We start from the raw sequence: 21,241 nt of genomic DNA on the forward strand, positions 1-21,241 counted from the left end.
CACCGCCGGAGGCATTCATATAGTGTCATATTTTGTTCTAAGTATCGAGTTGTAATTCTTGAGTTGTAAGTAAATAAAAGTGTGATGATCATCATTATTAGAGCATTGTCCCAAGTGAGGAAAGGATGATGGAGACTATGATTCCCCCATAAGTCGGGATGAGACTCCGGATGAAAAAATAAATAAATAAAAGAGGCCAAAGAAGCCCAAATAAAAAAGAGGCCATAAAAAGAGAAAAGGCCCAAATAAAAAACAAAAAATGAGAGAAAAAGAGAGAAGGGGCAATGCTACTATCCTTTTACCACACTTGTGCTTCAAAGTAGACCATGATCTTCATGATAGAGAGTCTCCTATGTTGTCACTTTCATATACTAGTGGGAATCTTTCATTATAGAACTTGGCTTGTATATTCCAATGATGGGCTTCCTCAAAATGCCCTAGGTCTTCGTGAGCAAGCGAGTTGGATGCACACCCACTTAGTTTCTTTTTAGCTTTCATACACTCATAGCTCTAGTGCATCCGTTGCATGGCAATCCATACTCACTCACATTGATATCTATTGATGGGCATCTCCATAGCCCGTTGATACGCCTAGTTGATGTGAGACTATCTTCTCCTTTTTTGTCTTCTCCACAACCACCATTTTGTTCCACATATAGTGCTATGTCCATGGACCACGCTCATATATTGCCTGAAGATTGAAAAAGTTTGAGAACATCAAAAGTATGAAACAATTGCTTGGCTTGTCATCGGGGTTGTGCATGATTTAAATATTTTGTGTGGTGAAGATAGAGCATAGCCAGACTATATGATTTTGTAGGGATAACTTTCTTTGGCCATGTTATTTTGAAAAGACATGATTGCGTAGTATGCTTGAAGTATCAATTTTTATGTCAATATTAAACTTTTGTCTTGAATCTTATGGATCTGAATATTCTTGACACAATAAATAAGATTACATGGATAAATATGTTAGGTAGCATTCCACATCAAAAATTCTATTTTTATCATTTACCTACTCGAGGACGAGCAGGAATTAAGCTTGGGGATGCTGATACGTCTCCAACGTATCTATAATTTTTGATTGTTCCATGCTATTATATTATCAACTTTGGATGTTTTATATGCATTTATATGCTATTTTATATGATTTTTGGGACTAACCTATTAACCTAGAGCCCAGTGCCAGTTTCTATTTTTTCCTTGTTTTAGAGTATTGCAGAAAAGAAAAATCAAACGTAGTCCAATTGACCTGAAACTTCACGGAACTTATTTTTGGACCAGAAGAAGCCCACGGAGTATCGGAGATGGACCAGAAGAGTCCTGGGCTGCCCACGAGGGTGGGGGGCGCACCCACCCCCTGGGCGCGCCCCCTGCCTCGTGGACAGCCCGGAGATCCACTGACGTACTTCCTCCTCCTATATATATCCATATACCCTAAAAACTTCGGGGAGCACAATAGATCGGGAGTTCCATCTCCAGAAGCCTCCGTAGCCACCGAAAACCAGTCTAGACCCGTTCTGGCACCTTGCCGGAGGGGGGAATCCCTCTTCCATGGCCATCTTCATCATCCCGGCGCTCTCAATGATGAGGAGGGGGTAGTCCACCCTCGGGGCTGAGGGTATGTACCAGTAGCTATGTGTTTGATCTCTCTCTCTCTCTCGTGTTCTTGAGGTGATACGATCTTGATGTATTGCGAGCTTTGCTATTATAGTGGGATCTTATGATGTTTCTTCCCCCTCTACTCTCTTGTAATGGATTGAGTTTTCCCTTTGAAGTTATCTTATCGGATTGAGTCTTTAAGGATTTGAGAACACTTGATGTATGTCTTGCGTGGGATACCCGTGGTGACAATGGGGTATTCTATTGATCCACTTGATGTATGTTTTGGTGATCAACTTGCGGGTTCCGCCCATGAACCTATGCATAGGGGTTGGCACACGTTTTCGTCTTGACTCTCCGGTAGAATCTTTGGGGCACTCTTTGAAGTTCTTTGTGTTGGTTTGAATAGATGAATCTGAGATTGTGTGATGCATATCGTATAATCATACCCACAGATACTTGAGGTGACATTGGAGTATCTAGGTGACATTAGGTTTTTGGTTGATTTGTGTCTTAAGGTGTTATTCTAGTACGAATTCTATGATAGATCGAATGGAAAGAATAGCTTCATGTTATTTTACTACGGACTCTTGAATAGATCGATCAGAAAGGATAACTTTGAGGTGGTTTCATACCCTACCATAATCTCTTCTTTTGTTCTCCACTATTAGTGACTTTGGAGTGACTCTTTGTTGCATGTTGAGGGATAGTTATATGATCCAATTATGTTATTATTGTTGAGGGAACTTGCACTAGTGAAAGTATGAACCCCAGGCCTTGTTTCAACGCATTGAAATACCGTTTGTGCTCACTTTTATCAATAGTTACCTTGCTGTTTTATATTTTCAGATTACAAAAACCTTTATCTATCATCCATATTGCACTTGTATTACCATCTCTTCGCCGAACTAGTGCACCTATACAATTTACCATTGTATTGGGTGTGTTGGGGACACAAGAGACTCTTTGTTATTTGGTTGCAGGGTTGTTTGAGAGAGACCATCTTCATCCTACGCCTCCTACGGATTGATAAACCTTAGGTCATCCACTTGAGGGAAATTTGCTACTGTCCTACAAACCTCTGCACTTGGAGGCCCAACAACGTCTACAAGAAGAAGGTTGTGTAGTAGACATCAGTACCGTGGCAACCGTCCACCGACTCTTCGCCTTTCCCTCTCGATTTGGAACTGTTGTCGCACACTAGCTCTTCCTCCCTCCCCCATTTGCCTTCACCCTTCCTTCTGCCATTGTTTGATCGTCTTCTCCATGTAGGGAACAAGCCGGAAAGAACCCCGTTATTCTTGCCCTGATCTGAATGATGACGTGGTGGAGGAACTCATTGATCGGTGTGACGTGATCACCTCGGCTAGCATGGCAGGTTCATTCATGACCATTCTTGACTCAACTAATAAAATCATTACAAGGAACCCAAGGGTTCAGGAGCGGTTTGATCTCCCCTATCTTCTCCGCTGTGACCTTGCTGACTGGCACAAGGACAAGGGAAGCCTCGCCTTGTGTAAGTCGATGCCGCTTGATAATGATATGTATGATGTTAAGATGCCATCGGTTGAGGGCAAGGCTTGGGCAGGCGCAAATGGAGATTGGGTTGTTTATATCAGGTACAACTACGAGTAAGAACTTGTGAATGTGTACACTCATCACCGGGTTCGACTTCGAAAAATCTCAGATGACTGCCCAGAGGTTGAGTACACCAGTATTCTACATGAGTTCAAATACGGTCATGCTGACTGTCGTCTATGGAAGATAGCAATTTGTCGAGTTCCCAACCACTCTTGGGGTTATAGGAATGCTTATGCTGTCGCTATCTTCGACAAACTTGTTGCTGTCCTTCATGGTTCTACTCGATGGATATTGGTCAAAAATCAGTTTCTATACACGGATGAGTACTGTGATGCAATTCAATACGAGGGTCTTGTGTTTGCTGCAACCACTCGTGGCACTATTTTTGCATGGAATCCTCATGATTTTCGTATGTTTGTCTTCCACCGTAATTATAATTGTTTCATCCACATGCATGCGAGTTAGCTAGTTTCCTTTTACTAATTAACCTTCTTGTGTTTCCAAGGTCCTGTGAACATTCCACCACCTATACTTGAAAATTTTATTCACGAGCATGAGGACGAGCAGGTCCCCTATACTCAGTGGCGCCTGGCAACTTATTTCGATGGATCACCTCTTCTTGTCTGTATACGAGGCACTGCTGATGTTACTAAGGAAGCAGGTGTTGTCTTGTATGGTCGCACTCTCCGGACCTATTCCAACATCCGTTGCAGGGTATTCGGGATGGATACTGGTGTACTAGCGCCAACTCCTTCTCCCTGGTTCAGTATTGAAAGTCTTGGAGGAAACTCGCTCTTCCTTGGACAAAACTATCCAATGATGGTGGAAGGCGATCCAACTGCTGTTGACACAACATTACTACCATTTATGAGAAGCAACTGTATCTATACCTCAGACATTGCGGTGGTTCCCTACCATCGTCATGATATAGTAGGCCGCTTCATCCTGGATGATCAGTCCTGCGTTGGTCTCGAGATTGATAGTAGCTGGCCCTTCCTAGAGAATCACTTCTGGTCCAAAGCAAGCGTTTACAACGCCGACGAGTGGTTGAGCTGAAATTCATTTCATCGCTTTGTTATTTGTTGTGTGAGAAAAACTTTACTAGAATGTTTTGTTGGAAATGATCTATAATCCAATGTGCATCCTCGTTGTCGTTGTGGGTTGATGACTTGTTGTATGTAATCAATGGTACATTTGCATATGCGTCCATGAACTCATGCCTGCTAGTGGTATCCATATGAATAGTGCTAGTGATTTTAGTTGCAAAAATTAGATAGTGCTAGTGATTTGTAGCTGCATATTTTGACAAATCGTAGTGTTACAAGGTTGACAAATGGCAATGTTACTAGATAAACAAATGTCAATCTTTCCAGTTTGAGAAATGGCAACATACCCAAAATGACAGATATGCAAATCTTACCCAATTGTTTGTACGTGGTTGCACACGGGTCATGCAAAACAACCGTTTGCGTTGAAGGGATGCAGAAATCTTGTTCGACACATTTTCCCTTGGCTTCCTAGTGAAGCTGTCGGTTTTCATACGGGTGTTCTAACTAAAATGTTTGTGATGAGTGTTTTATATTTACAAACCGTTGACTTTTTTTCAAAAGAAAATCGTTTGATAAGTCTGTACATTAAGAGAGAAAAACGCAAGTTCGTTCAAACCATATATTTCATTCAGTTACACTGCGAATTTATATTCATATGATCGAGAATTCGAGATACAGTATTAAACCCCAAAAAAACTATTTCTGGCCCGCGGCGGAGGCGGCGTGCCGCGCCGTCGTTGTTGTCCTCCAGGACGCCATTGTTGAAGTCTTCAAGGAAGCGCAAAATGTTCTTCACTTGTAAATCAAACATCATGTCGTCGCGCGATCGACGGGCGGGGCGCGGGAGGACGACAACGGGTGCCGCTGAGAGGTAGCAGTCGAGGGCAGCGTCCCATGCCGTTGAGGGGGGGGGCACGGGCACGGGCGCGGCGGGTTCAGCCAAACGCACGGGGACCGGCGCCGCGGTGGGTGGAGGGGCGCGCACGGGCGCGGCGGATGCAGGCAAACGCACGGGGCCCGGTGATGAAGCTATGTACCTAGGGTAGGGTCATAGGCCTGACCTAGACGCCCTACCCAAGGACATCACCCTAAAGCCAGAAGCATTCAATGGGTACCATCATCCACTCGACCAGAGACACTCCACTCGGAAGAATCAATGTCACTTGACCGTCACAAAAATCACTCGACAAACAGAAGATCTAAAGTCACTCAACACAGCAACGGTCGGGCGTTTACTCATAGACTTAACTATCATTTATAGCACTTTAATATAGACGTTACCTGTAACGCTCTTTCTTTATGTACATTGAACCCCGTGTAATGGAGGGGAGCTAGGGTCCTGGCGCACTCTATATAAACCACCCCCTCCTCCGGGACGGGGGTTCGCATCTTTTGTAAACTCACACACACATACAATGCAGTCGACCGCCTCCGGGCACCGAGACGTAGGGCTGTTACTTCCTCCCCGAAGGGCCTGAACTCGTAAACTCATGTGTACAACTACTCCATATCTAGGATCTTGCCTCCTCATACCTACCCCCCATTCTACTGTCAGTCTTAGATCGACGACAGTTGGCGCCCACCGTGGGGCCGGTGTCTTAGCAGTTTGTTGGAGAAGTTGCGATTTCTACGATTCCCGTCATCATGGTTTCCGGCGGAGGATTGGCTGAAGGCCGTGAGATCCATTTCGTCGCGCTCGTCTTCATCGCCGACGACTCCGTTTGGATCCATGAGGCTTCACTCGATGTCGAGGCGCTCCCCGTCCGCGGGGCGACGCACTTCTGCGCATGCGTCCGCGACGTCCTTCTTCGGCAGCCATCAACTCAGTATCAATCGGCTCCTACGGCAACCTCGCTTCCCGTTGTTCGCTGGTGTCAGTGATCCGGTCGGTCGCGGCTTTAGCTGTGGGTGAGACATGCGGTGGCCCGCCAATCGGCCACCCCACAAATCGCGGCGATCGAGCCCGATGAGACTCTCTACGGCCTGTTCGATCTGTCGACTGGTTCCGTCGAGACTGCATCCGAGTGCGACAGCAGCGACCCCGCGACAGAAGTCTTGATGGTCAATGGACCACGCAGTCCTCCAGGCTTCTCCCGTGAAGACGGTGGCGATGGCATCGGCGACCCATCACATGTCCACGAGGAGTACCGCCCCGAACCCCTCTCTTCGCAGCGGAGGGAAGATCTTCGCCGCCGTAATATGGATGCAATTCACACTCCTATCGTTGGAGAAACCCCCGAGGCCCAGGCCTTGGAGGAGGTGCGCCTGGCCAACTTGGCTGAGCGCACTTGATTGGAGAACCTCCAGCGCGCACTCGACGAGCGTGCTCGGCAGCGGATTCCTGAGTCTAGTCGACAACAACTTTTTCCGCCTCCGACTCAGGTATACCGAACTCCGATCCAGAATCTCACAGCTGCAGCTCGAATAGCAGAGTCAATTCAACCTTCCCAGTTAGAAGCTGGCCGAGGTTTGATGCAGATCCGGGCTTTACTCCGGGCGGCAGGAGAGCAGAATACAACAGTATCTCAGTCGCGGAATAGGATCCATAGCAGATCTGTGGTGGCAGATACTGTCCAATCTGCTCACAGCCCAAGATCGCCTCCGCGATGTGAGGGACGTGGGCACCGGCAAGATTAGTACAGGAACGGTGAGCAGTATGATCATCGACTCGACCACGATGACCGTCGTCGAGTGCCCACGCCTCCTCCGAGGAGTGGGTCATACATGCCTCGGCGGCAAGATGACAGACGCCCCCACAACGGTGAACGAAGAATTCCGGTTGACCCCAGAGAGCCAGGCTTTGATGCAAGATCTATTCTCGTTCAAGGTCTGGTTGATAGGAACAGGGCTCACAAAGAAGGCCACAATAGGGATTATCCGACTGGAAACAGGGTGAACGTTTTAGGACCGAGTGTTTTAGCAAAGCCATCAGAGCACCAGTGATTCCCCCCAACTTCAGGTTGGCGACTGGAGTCAGCAAGTTCACCGGCGAGTCCAAGCCAGCCACTTGGCTTGAGGACTACAGAGTGGCTGTGCAGATTGGTGGTGCCAATGATGATGTGGCCATGAAGCACCTTCCCTTGATTTTGCAGGGCTCAGCCAGAGCGTGGTTGAATCAGTTGGCTCCCGGCAGCATATACAGTTGGGAGGAACTTGCTCGAGTGTTTGTTACAACCTTTGAAGGTACTTGCAAAAGGCCAGCAGGGTTGACATAATTACAGTCTTGTGTTCGGAAGCCGAATGGAACCTTGAGAGATCATATCCAGAGATGGATCACTCTGCACCACACAGTGGAGAATGTGTCAGATCACCAAGCAGTTTGTGCCTTCAAGGAAGGAGTTAAGTACTGAGAGTTGAACCTGAAGTTCGGTCGGATAGGAGATATGTCCCTAAGACGAATGATGAGGATTGCCACAAAGTATGCCAATGGTGAAGAGGAAGACCGACTCCGGAGTGGCAAGCACAAAACAGTCGCCCAAGAAACCGGAGGAGGGAATTCCAGTCGGAAATAGAAGCGAAAGGCCGAACCAGCTGCTCCTAGTGAAGCTTTAGTTGTTGCCCAAGGAAAGTTCAAAGGAAAGCCCAAAGGGCCCTGAACTCCCAAAAAAGTTAAGGATAAAGATGGGAATGATGTGTTGGATTTACCGTGCCATATTCATACCAAAAAAGATGAAGAGGGGAACATCATTTACACTAAACACACCACTCGATAGTGTCGTTTCCCGATCCAGTAGTTCCAAGAGAAACAACCCAAGGAGAAGGAAATGGAGTCAGACGGAGGCGGGGATAGGGAAGAAGATGATGATGGTTTTCCCAATGTCAATTCCACGCTGATAATTTTTGCTGATGTTGAAAGCAAAAGTCGGTTGAAAGTTATTAATAGAGAAGTAAACATGGTTGCTCTAGCAACAACCAGTTATCTGAAGTGGTCTCAGACTGCCATCACATTTGACCAGTCGGACCATCCAGCACATATAGCCAACCCTGGGAGGCAAACACTGGTGGCCGACCTAGTAGCTGAAGGCACTCGACTGACTAAAGTGCTGATGGATGGTGGCAGTGGCCTGAATATCATTTATGCTGAAACCTTGCAGGGAATGGGCATTCTGATGTCCAAGCTTAGTGAAAGCAACATGAGTTTCCACGGTGTTATACCTGGCAAGAAGGCTCAGTCACTCGGCTAGATCGCCCTTGATGTGGTTTTCGGTGATTCCAAGAATTACCGCAAGGAAAAGTTGGCATTTGAGGTAGTGGATTTCAAGAGTTCTTACCATACTATTCTGGGTAGGCCCTCTTATGCATGTTTTATGGCTTTACCATGTTATGTGTATCTCAAATTTAAGATGCCTGGTCCTAGAGGAGTAATCACTATCACTGGTAATTGGCAGAAGGCAGAAGAGTGCTTCCAAAAGGGCTCAAAAATTGCTGATGCACAAATGGCAGTAGTAGAACTGCAAGAATATCAGAAAAATGCAGATCCGAGTGATTTGCTGCGAGCCAAGAAGCCTGCCACAGATTCTGCATTTCAGTCGTCTGGTGAAATGAAGTCGATTCATATTCACCCGATCGATCCCAATGCTGCTCCGACCCATATCTCAACAACACTTGATAGCAAATAGGAAGAAGCGCTCATCCAGTTCCTCCGTGAGAACTGGGACATCTTTGCATGGAAACCTTCTGACATGCCGGGTGTACCCAGGGGACTGGCTGAGCATCGTTTGCGAGTCGACCCAAAAGTAAAACCAGTCAAGGAACATCTCCGACGGCCCTCCGTCCAGAAGAGAAAAGCAACTGGCGAGGAAGTGGCTCGGCTCCTGGCAGCTGAGTTCATCTGAGAGATTTACCACTCCGAGTGGCTCGCCAATGTTGTCATGGTCCCCAAGAAGGATGATTCACTTCACATGTGCATTGACTTCAAGCATATCAATCGGGCCTGCCGGAAAGATCATTTTCCTCTCCCCCACATTGACCAAATTGTCGACTCAACTACGGGGTGTGAGCGTTTGTCCTTTTTGGACGCCTATTCCGGGTACCATCAGATCCGACTGTATGGACCTGATGAGATAAAAACGGCTTTCATCACTCCATTCGGATGCTTCTGTCATGTCACTATGCCATTCGGCCTGAAGAACGCCGGAGCCATATTCATGAGGATGATCTAGAAGTGTCTGCTCACTCAAATCAGTCGGAATGTGGAAGCATACATGGATGACATTGTGGTCAAGTCACGTAAAGGTTCCGACCTGCTGGCTGACCTTGCTGAAACCTTTGCCAATCTCAGAAGATATGATATCAAGCTTAATCCATCAAAGTGCACATTCGGAGTTCCTGGCGGAAAGTTACTCGGTTTCCTCGTTTCCGAACGAGGGATCGACGCTAACCCAGAGAAAGTTGGTGCTATACTTCAGATGAAACGCCCTGTGTGTGTGCACGATGTCCAGAAGCTTACTAGTTGTTTGGCCGCCTTGAGTCGATTCATTTCTCACCTCGGTGAAAAGGCATTGCCTCTTTACCGACTGATGAAGAAGTCTGATAAGTTCGAGTGGACTCCCGAAGCTGATGCAGCGTTTGCAGAGCTCAAAGCCCTGCTTTCCACCTAGCCGGTGCTTGCTGCACCAATCAGCAAAGAGCCTTTACTACTTTATATTGCAGCCACTGGACAAGTTGTCAGTACAGTACTCACGGTCGAGCGGGAGGAAGAAGGAAAAACCTATAAAGTTCAGCGCCCAGTATATTATGTTTCTGAAGTTCTGACTCCGTCGAAGCAAAGATATCCACGTTATCAGAAGCTTGTTTATGGGATTTACATGACCACTTAGAAGGTTGCACACTATTTCTCTGATCATTCCAGTACAGTCGTCAGCGACGCTCCATCATCAGAGATTCTGAACAACAGAGATGCAACTGGTCGAGTGGCAAAGTGGGCGATTGAACTCCTTCCCCTGGACATCAAATTCGAGGCAAAGAAAGTTATCAAGTCCCAAGCAATAGCTGACTTCCTCGCCGAGTGGATCGAATAGCAACTTCCGACCCAAATTCACTCGGAGCATTGGACCATGTTCTTCGATGGGTCCAAGATGCTGAATGGTTCCGGTGCTGGGGTGGTGTTGGTATCCCCCCGTGGTGACAAACTCAGCTATGTTCTCCAGATTTACTTTGACTCCTCCTACAATGAAGCTGAACATGAAGCACTTCTATACGGGTTGCATATGGCCATTTCACTCGACGTCCGTCGCCTCATGGTCTATGGCGACTCGGATTTAGTGGTCAATCAGGTGATGAAGGAGTGGGACGTCAGAAGCCCAGCTACGACTGGTTATTGCAATGCAGTGAGAAAGTTAGAAAAGAGGTTTGAGGGGTTAGAGCTCCATCACATCCCTCGACTGAAAAATCAAGAACCCGATGATCTGGCAAAGATAGGCTCCAAAAGGGAAGCCATTCCCAGCAATGTGTTCCTGGAGCATGTCCATACACCTTCAGTTCAAGAAGATCCCTTCATTGAAGAGCGCCCGCAGCCGAAGAGTGCCACCGACCCGACTGAAATCGAGGTTCCAGCCGTAGTAGATTTGATTATGGAGGTTTTGGTCATTACTCCCGATTGGACAATACCATATATATATCATGTACATTCTTAGAAAGGAACTCCCAGAGGATGAAGAAGAGGCTCGACAGATCATTCGTCGATCTAAAACCTTTACTGTGATAAGAGGATATTTGTTTAGAGAAAGTGTGACTGGAGTTTGCTAGAAATGCATAACACCTGAAGAAGGTCGAGTGATCCTCAATGACACCCACTCGGGGACCTGTGGTCACCATGCGTCCTCTCGGACCATTGTGGCCAAAGCATACCGAGCGGGATTTTACTGGCCACGGGCGAATGACATGGCAAAAGAAATAGTCGACAAATGTGAAGGTTGCCAGTTTTACTCCAACATGTCTCACAAGCCTGTGTCGGCGCTGAAGACCATTCCACTCGCATGGCCCTTTGCTGTTTGGGGATTGGACATGGTTGGACCTCTGAGGACTGGCAGGAGTGGATTCACTCATGTGCTTGTAGCAGTCGACAAGTTCACCAAGTGGATTGAAGCCAAGCCTATCAAGAACCTTGAAGCCAGTACTGTTGTCAGCTTCATCAGAGAGTTAACATTCAGATATGGTGTTCCACACAGCATCATCACTGACAACGGGTCAAACTTCGATTGTGATGAGTTCAGAACTTTCTGTGCTTCCCAAGGTACTCGAGTCGACTATGCCTCAGTCTCCCACCCTCAGTCGAATGGGCAAGCTAAAAGAGCAAATGGATTGATTCTCAAAGGACTGAAACCCCGACTAGTGCATGACCTCAAACACGCAGCAGGAGCCTGGGTTGATGAACTTCCATCAGTATTGTTGGGATTGAGGACAACTCCCAATCGGTCGACTGGAAGAACCCCTTTTTTCTTGGTTTATGGAGCCGAAGCTGTACTTCCAAGTGACTTGCTCAATAATGCGCCCCGAGTCGAGCTTTTCTCAGAAGAAGAAGTAGAATAGGCACGGCAAGATGCAGTCGATCTCCTGGAAGAAGAAAGAGAGATGGCCTTGATCCGATCAACCATCTATCAGCAAGACCTGCGTCGATTCCATGCCAGAAATGTGAGGGGTCGAGCATTTCAAAAGGGAGACTTGGTTCTCCGAGTGGATCAGCAGAAACCTCACAAGCTTGCTTTGGCCTGGGAAGGCCCCTTCGTTGTCACCAGAGTGCTCCACAATGGAGCATACCACCTCTACAACGTTGAGCACAAGAAAGGCGAGCCGCGAGCTTGGAATGCGGAGCTGCTCCGTCCCTTTTATACTTAAGCACTCAGTCTATTGGGATGTAATAAGAAGCACCTTTGTAGTTTGTTTATCAAAGACCAGAGTTTTTACAGTCTTCTAAAATGATTGTCGATTGCTTACGCTTGTTTCTGAAATCCCCCAGTGGGTGGTTTAGCTGCGAATCCGTTTCGCCTAAGTTGAAAAAAATCCTACTGAGTGATGAGCAAGCCTCTCACTCGGGGGCTTAGCTGCAGTCCAGTACTCGCCTAAGTTGAAAAAATCCTACCGAGTGATGAGCAAGCCTCTCACTCGGGGGATTAGCTGCAGTCCAGTACTCACCTAAGTCTCAAAAATCCTACCGAGTGATGAGCAAGCCTCTCACTCGGGGGCTTAGCTACAGTCCAATACTCGCTTGTGTTAAAAAAATCCTACCGAGTGATGAGCAAGCCTCTCACTCGGGGGCTTAGCTGCAGTCCAGTACTAGCCTAAGTTTCAAAAATCCTACCGAGTGATGAGCAAATGATGTAGGGTAGGAACCCTAGGGGGCCGATCTATCACGATAGGAGCGGATCCTGCGAAGAACACAAAGAACAAGGGGAGAAAACACGAGGGGGAAATCACAAAGGGGCACAAAGAGGAACACTCAAACCAACAAGATAGTCACACATGTGCTAGATCCTCGGATACATAGAACGATACACGGTCCACGGACAACTAAGGATGATACACGGTAACCGGTCTTCTCCGTGAGGAGGTCTTGATGTTCTTCCCTAAAGAGGGGTCTTGAATCCGCTTGGGGAATCTTCTCCGAGGAGGTGCGATCTCCGAGGAGAAGGTAACCAAGTGGATGAGCAATGCTCTCACACAAACATGAGCTATTTCTTTGCTAACCCTAAAACGTAGGTAGGAGAAGAGTATTTATAATCTAAGTGTCGAGAGGGGTACACGGGCCTCGGCCCAAGTCGCTGTGCGCAGGCAGGGCCGGAAGTTCCGGGCGAGACCAGAAGTTCCGGGCGCTGGAGGTTCCGGGGAGGGTCCGGCCTAACCAGAGAGTTGGCGTGAGTGGAGCTGGGTTGGCATCCGGGGGCCGGAAGGTCCGGGACGGGTTCCGGGCTAACCAGAGAGTTGGCACGCCTGGGCTGGTCACAGACGTCGGAGGCCGGAAGCTCCAGGTCGGCGGAGGGTCCGGGGGCCGAAAGTTCCGGGCTCTGGCCGGAGGTTCTGGGCGGTCCAGAGTGTTGACGCATGTCTCTTCTTCTTCAGCCCTCGGCTCCGTGTCTTGAGCGTTGTACCTGATCACACATAGCATCTCGGACTTAGGCAGTAGTCATGTCTCACTTGAAGAGGAGGGAAACTCAAGTAGGATTGATGTCACCTTGGATTGAATAGCATGCGCCCTAGCCCTTGTGATGGGTCCACTTGGAGCTTGGGTAGTTGAGGTGGTGTCCATGGGGATGATCATGGGATGCTTCGCATCATCTCCCCTCCCTTGGGGAAGATCCGTCCTTGGATCAAATTCTTCATCACCATGGAAGGGAGAGAGATCTTTGACATTGAAGATGTCGCTCATGTTGTACTTGTCATGCGGGAGGTCAATCTTGTAAGCGTTTTTGTTGTAGCGTGCAAGCACCTTGAAGGGGCCATCTGCTCGTGGTTGAAGCTTGGACTTGCGTTCTTGTGGAAAGTGGTCCTTGCGAAGGTGTAGCCACACGAGATCACCAATGTTGAAGACCATAGGTTTCTTGTTGAAGTTGAGCTTGGTCGCAAGGTGTTGAACTTGGCACTCGATGGTGCTTCTTGTATCTTCATGCACCTTCTTGAGATGTGTCACATGCGCACTTGCGTCTAGATTGATGCGCTCTTGGAGTGGTAGAGGAAGAATGTCCAATGGTGACAATGGGTTGAATCCGTAGACGACCTCGAAGGGGGACTTGCCGTTTGTTGAGTGTCTTTCCCGATTGTAGGCGAACTCGGCAATAGGTAGGCACTCCTCCCATTCCTTGATGTTCTTCTTGATGAGTACTCGAAGTAGAGCAGAGAGTGTGCGGTTAGTCACCTCCGTTTGGCCGTCGGTTTGAGGATGGTAAGCCATGGAGAAGAGTAGCTTGATTCCGAGCTTGGCGCTTAGGGTCTTCCAAAAGTAGCTAAGGAACTTGACGTCGCTGTCCAAGACGATAGTCTTAGGCACACCATGTAGACGCAATATTTCCCTACAAAATAGATTAGCAACATGTGAAGCATCGTCTATCTTGTCGCAAGGAATAAAATGTGCCATTTTTGAGAAACAGTCCACAATGACAAATATTGAATCTTTTCCATTTTGAGTCCTAGGCAAACCAAGTACAAAGTCCATGCTAATGTCTTCCCATGGTTGGTATGGAATTGGCAGAGGCATAAAGAGTCCATGAGGTTGAGCTTTGGACTTAGCTTTGCGACATGTAGAGCATCGGTTGGTGAAATGATTGACGTCCCGAAACATCTTGGGCCAAAAGTAGTTCTTCGAGATCATGGCGAATGTCTTGTCGCATCCGAAATGTCCCATTAAGCCTCCTCCATGAGATTCCTCCAAAAGCAACGAACGAAGAGAAGACTCGGGGATGCAAAGTTTGTTAGCTCTCATAAAATATCCATCTTTGATGTAATAGCGTTCACAATATGTATGCGACAAACACTTGGAATAAGGAGTAGCAAAAGTTGCATCATGCTCATACAAGTCTTTGATATGCTCGAAGCCAATGACATCTAACTCAAGTTGTGTAACAAGCATGCATATGCAGGAAAGAGCATCCGCTACGATGTTTTCTTTACCCTTGATGTACTTGATGACATAAGGAAAAGACTCAATAAATTCACTCCACTTAGCATGATGCTTGTTCAACTTGGTTTGACCCTTAAGGTACTTGAGAGTCTCATGATCGGAATGAATGTTAAACTCATGGGGACGAAGGTAATGTTCCCATTCATGCAAAACACGGAATAAAGCATATAGCTCTTTATCATAGATGGGGTAATTGAGTTGCACTTCGGAAAGTTTCTCACTAAAGTAAGCTATGGGGCGCTTCTCTTGCGTTAACACACCTCCTATGCCATTACCACTAGCATTGCAATGAATCTCAAAAGGCTTGTAAAAGTTGGGTAAAGCAAGCACGGGAGCATGAGTACGCAAATTCTTAAGCTCATTGAATGCGGTATCTTGGGATGTTTCCCAAACAAAAGGCGCATTCTTCTTTCTCAAAGCATGTAAAGGCGAAGCAATGGTGCTAAAATCCTTCACAAAGCGACGATAGAAACCCGCAAGGCCAAGAAAACTACGCACTTGATGCAAGTTGGTTGGTTGTGGCCAAGTCTTAATAGCATGGATCTTGGACTCATCAACATGAACACCCTTAGAAGAAACAACAAAACCCAAGAAAACGAGCTTATCAACACCAAAAAGGCATTTGTCCGTATTAGCATAGAGGCGCTCTTTTCTAAGAGTTTGCAAAACGGTGCGGACATGGGCGGCATGCTCTTTGATAGATTTGCTAAACACAAGAATGTCATAGAAGTAAACCACAACAAATATACCAATGTAAGGGCGAAAGACATGATTCATAAGGCACATAAAAGTGCTCGGTGCTTCCGAGAGACCCATAGGCATGACTAACCACTCATACAAACCAAACTTGGTTTTGAAAGCGGTTTTCCATTCATCACCTTCTTGTATGTGGATTTGATAGTAACCACTCTTAAGATCAATTTTGGAAAAGATAGTGGCACCACTAAGTTCATCAAGCATATCATGTAGGCGTGGAATGGGATACCTATAGCGAACGGTGATAGTATTGATAGGTCTACAATCGGAGCACATGCGAAAGCTACCGTCACATTTTGGCACAAGAATGACTGGTACGGCACAAGGGATCAAACTTTCACGCACATGTCCATGGTCTATGAGATGCTTTACTTGCCTTTGTACTTCTTTGTTTCTTCGGGGTTGACGCGGTAGGGAGCTTTGTTCGGAAGCGGTGCTCCGGGGATGAGGTCGATGCGGTGCTCAATGCCTTGGAGTGGAGGTAGTCCCTGAGGTAGCTCGTCGGGGAAAACGTCGTGAAATTCCTGCAAAAGAGAAGGCAACACTAGAGGAAGAGTGTGAGAAGTGTTAGTTTGTGGTGCATTGTCCTTGCACACAAGTACGTAGTGTAGGACACTAGATGGGTTCTCACACTCCTCTTATCTCACTTTTGGTGGCAAATAGGACTAAGTTCTTCTTTTCGCTCGTCGTGGAGGTGTTCGATTTGGGCTTGTGGCGCTCACTCTCTTTTTGGTGGCTCGCTCTCTCACTATTCTCTCCACGATGGGTGGTTTGCTTGTCGGCGATCACTTGACTTGGAGACATGGGACGAAGTACATACTCCTTGCCTTTCATCTTGAAGATGTAGTGGTTCGTTCGGCCGTTGTGGATGACTCCTCTATCGAATTGCCATGGGCGTCCTAGGAGAAGATGGTAAATGGTCATTGGAACGACGTCGCACTCCAAGGTGTCTTCGTAGGCGCCAATTTTGAAGGAGACTTGTACTCTGTGCTCGACTTGGATGGTGCCGGAGTCGCTAAGCCATTGCACTTTGTATGGATGGGGATGCTTTGTCTTGGGAAATTGGAGCTTGGAGCAAAGTTTTTCGCTTGCGAGATTATGACAACTTCCTCCATCGATGATGACCTTGACGAGTCGTCCATTGATGCCGGCCTTGGTGTGGAATAGGTGGCATCGTTGGTCTTCTTCTTGGTGATGTTGGAGAGTCAAAACCTTGGAGACAACAAGTGCGGGACTTGAGTCTTCATTGCAAAAGACTTGTTATTCTTCATTGTTCACTTGGTGGTGCATGGCGACTTGCTCAAGGGCTTCCATTTCTCCTTCACTTAGTGAGTCATAAGTTCCATCATCGTTGAAGACCATGGTTCGCTTGTTGGTGCACTCATAGGACTTGTGGCCTCGGCCTCCGCAAGTGAAACACTTGAAGGAACTCGTCTTGACGGTCTCATCGGTTGGGGTTGATGATGATGAAGCTCTCGGCTTGAAGTTGCTTGTAGTAGGAGGATGACTTGGAGTTGACGAAGCTTTCTTGGAACTCGACTTGTCTATGGTGCTAGTAGAAGGCTTGGTAGTCGGTGTTGGAGTCTTTGAAGCTTGGTTGTTGGAGAAGCCGTATGACTTGGATGAGAACTTGGCATACTTGAAATCATCTTGCACTTGGCGTTCCGCTTTGGTAGCTTGGTGCACTAGCTCGATGAGGTTCGAGTATGGTTGGAAGTCGGCGATCTTCTTGATGGGATGATTGAGTCCATTCAAGAAACGTGCCATTGTTAGTTCATCATCTTCCGTGACATTAGATCATATCATGGCAATCTCCATCTCCTTATAGTACTCTTCAACGCTCTTGGTTCCTTGCTTGAGTAGTTGGAGTTTCTTGAAGAGGTCGCGGTTGTAGTAGGTATGTACGAAGCGTGCTCTCATGACATTCTTCATTTGCGCCCAAGTAGTGATGGGTGGTTCACCTCTTGCCTCTCGGCGCTCTATGATTTGTTCCCACCAAATGAGGACATAGTCTTGGAACTCAAGGGATGCCATCGCGATCTTCTTCTCTTCTTCATAATTGTGCAAACGGAAGATCTTGTCAACTTTCAATGCCCATGAAAGGTACTCTTCGGGATCGTTGATTCCGTTGAACTTGGGCATGGTGAACTTGAGCTTGCCATAGCGTTGCTCTTCATTGTGTTGGGGTCGGGGATGATGACGCGCATGTTGTTGATGATTGTTCAACTCGTGGTGCTCTTGGCACAGAGGGTTGTCAACCTCGTGTTGCTCTTGTCATGGAGGATGCCCATTGTCTTCATGATCTTGAGGAACTTGTTGTTCTTGGCGTGCTTGTGGAGGAGCTTGTCGAGCTCGAGGAGGAAGTTGACGGTGCACACGAGCTTGATAAATCCTCTCGAGGACTTCTTCGCGAAGTGATTCGGCATGTTCACGAGCTTGTCGGCCTCGGTCGGGTACGGCTCGACATGAATTGCGTAGGGCTCATTGTGCCTCAATTGCTTGAGCCTCATGGAGTTGTTGTTCTTGACGTTGTGCCTCGGCATCTTGTGCATTTTGGTGTAGACGCGCGTGCTCTTCCTCTTCATGTTGGCATTGTCGTTGCCATTCTCTTTCTAGCGCAAAGGATTCTTGGTTTTGACGTCGTCGGTGCTCTTGCGAGTCGGTGTCGCGTAGAGGATTGAGGCTTGCTTGATGCTTGTTGCGCGCGGCCCGACGAAGAGTGTTCGATGTCGGTGTACTTGAGTCGGAGAGGCTGAATTCGGAGTGGCGACTTGAATGGATCCTTCTTGAAGTGGAAGAAGAGCGGTTGAGCAACAAAGCGTGAATCTCGTCCATCCTTGTGTCATTCTCTTGCTTGTGATCGTCGAGCTTGTGGTCGAAGTAGTCCCTTGTACGTTGCTCGGAGAGTCGCAAGTCGGTGGCGAGGTTGTTGATGCGGTCACTCATGGCTTGTTGCTCTTGATGCAAAGCACGTTGTGCACCAAAGAGGTGACTCTTGGTGACGAAGGAGTTCATGTCATCGTCTTGCTCCATGATGAGTGGGTTGGTAGAAGTACTTGGCCTATCCATCATTCCAAGACAAATGTGAGTGGTAGAAAGAGAAGAACGAATACCAAATGTACCTTGACCGAAGTTGAAAGTGGATTGATGATCACTCCAATGTAGGACAAGGAAATAGCACAATTGGTACCAATTCTTGTCGGTTTCTCACACTTACACAAGTAAAAGCTTATGGTGGAGCTTGGTTAGGATGGTGGCACAAAATTTGATGCAATTTGTAAGTGAGCTTCAATAATGCTGGAAAAGATTCGCAAGATGCAATGTAACAAGTAGACCAAGCATATAAGGTACACGGAAACACACACGCAAAAGATAAGTGGGGTTGGGCAACCAAGGTTGAGCCAAAATGTGGAATCCACAAAAATGCTCTTGTTGCACAATACTAGAGAGACGCTAGCACGATTGCACAATAGGCAGATAGAAGAACTTGTGCACAACCTACTTAGCAAAAATGCAACGACTTCTATCCCAAGTATGGTCTATGCAAGGTGTTCCGATGATATGATCCAAGATGATCTAGTATGACAATCTTAATGTTGTATGATGCTGTGGTTCTTGCTTAAAAGCTCTTTGCTTATCTTTCCTTTTTTCTTAAAAGCTTGTTTGGCTCTTTGATGTTTGAGATCTTTTCTCATGCAATGCTTGACGAACCAAGATAACAATTGTGTATGCGGTAACAACTTTGTGACACAAGAGATGATACCAATATATGCAACAATGATGTATGTATGCTATGGGAAGTATGATCACTAATGTGCACAAGCCTCGTTGCCGACAATACTCAATGGCTAGTCTCGAGGGGTAAGCAACACAAAGTAGTAAGGCTATGATGGCTATCAATCTAATGGCAAGAGTGATATGTCCAATACCAAGATGAGGTTACCGTTCTTGCTTACGGTTGAAGGTTTCAAAAGGATGAGATTGTAGTCGTTGTCGTAGTGCACGGTCTTCAGTACGTTGGTGAAGATGCCGCTGCACCGTGGACGGAGTTGTCGAAGTAGCGGAAATCGATGAAGATGTGCAAACTTTTTGTCTAAGCCGGAAGGTCCGAGCAAGACGGAAGGTCCCGGGTCCGGAGGTTCCGGGGTGGCCAGAAGGTCCGGGGGCCGGAAGGTCCAGGCATGGCCGGAAGTTCCGGTGGTTGTGAAACTGGCAAGAACAGAGAATTGGGGATTGTGTATTTGGGCGGAAAAACTTGAGGAAAAACCAAAATCCGAAGGGGAAAAGGACAAAATTGGTGGAAAAGAAGGGTGGGGAAGCTAGATCTACGAGCCACACACAAAATTCACGGATCAAATCCAACAAAACTTCATCACACCAACAAATCACAAATAAATAAATAAATTTGGGGGCTATTTTTTGGTGGGGATTTTCGGATTAGGATGAAAAACAACAAAATTAGGCTAGAAACACAACGGGGAGGCTTCGAAATCGTGATCAACGTGGCTCTAGATACCAAGATGATGTAGGGTAGGAACCCTAGGGGGCTGATCTTTCACGATAGGAGCGGATCCCGCGAAGAACACCGAGAATAAGGGGAGAAAACACGAGGGGGAAATCACAAAGGGGCACAAAGAGGAACACTCAAACCAACAAGATAGTCACACATGTGCTAGATCCTCGGATACATAGAACGATAAACGGTCCACGGACAACTAAGGACGATACACTGTAACCGGTCTTCTCCGTGAGGAGGTCTTGATGTTCTTCCATAAAGAGGGGTCTTGAATCCGCTTGGGGAATCTTCTCCGAGGAGGTGCGATCTCCGAGGAGAAGGTAACCAAGTGGATGAGCAAAGCTCTCACACAAACATGAGCTATCTCTTTGCTAACCCTAAAACGTAGGCAGGAGAAGAGTATTTATAGTCTAAGTGTCGAGAGGGGTACACGGGCCTCGACCCAAGTCGCTGCGCGCAGGCAGGGGCCGGAAGTTCCGGGCGAGACCGGAAGTTCCGGGCGCCGGAGGTTCTGGGGAGGGTCCGGCCTAACCAGAGAGTTGGCGCGGGTGGAGCTGGGTTGGCATCTGGGGGCCGGAAGGTCCGGGGCGGGTTCCGGGCTAACCAGAGAGTTGGCACGCCTGGGCTGGTTGAAGACGTTGGAGGCCAGAAGCTCCGGGTCGGCCGGAGGGTCCGGGGGCCGGATGTTCCGGGCTCTGGCCGGAGGTTCCGGGCGTTCCAGAGTGTTGATGCATGTCTCTTCTTCTTCAGCCCTCGGTTTCATGTCTTGAGCGTTGTACCTGATCATACATAGCATCTCGGACTTAGGCAGTAGCCATGTCTCACTTGAAGAGGAGGGAAACTCAAGTAGGAATGATGTCACCTCGGATTGAATAGCACGCGCCCTAGCCCTTGTCATGGGTCCACTTGGAGCTTGGATAGTTGAGGTGGTGTCCATGGGGATGATCGTGGGATGCTCCGCATCAGCAAACCTCTCACTCGGGGGCTTAGCTGCAGTCCAGTGCCCGCCTAAGTTTCATCCTACTGAGTGATGAGCAAACCTCACACTCGGGGGCTTAGCTGCAGTCCAGTGCTCGCCTAAGTTTCAAAAATCGTACCAAGTGATGAGCAAACCTCACACTCGGG

The sequence above is a fragment of the Triticum urartu genome, chromosome 7 (assembly GCF_003073215.2).
Source record: "Triticum urartu cultivar G1812 chromosome 7, Tu2.1, whole genome shotgun sequence".
In the NCBI taxonomy this organism is placed as follows: domain Eukaryota; kingdom Viridiplantae; phylum Streptophyta; class Magnoliopsida; order Poales; family Poaceae; genus Triticum; species Triticum urartu.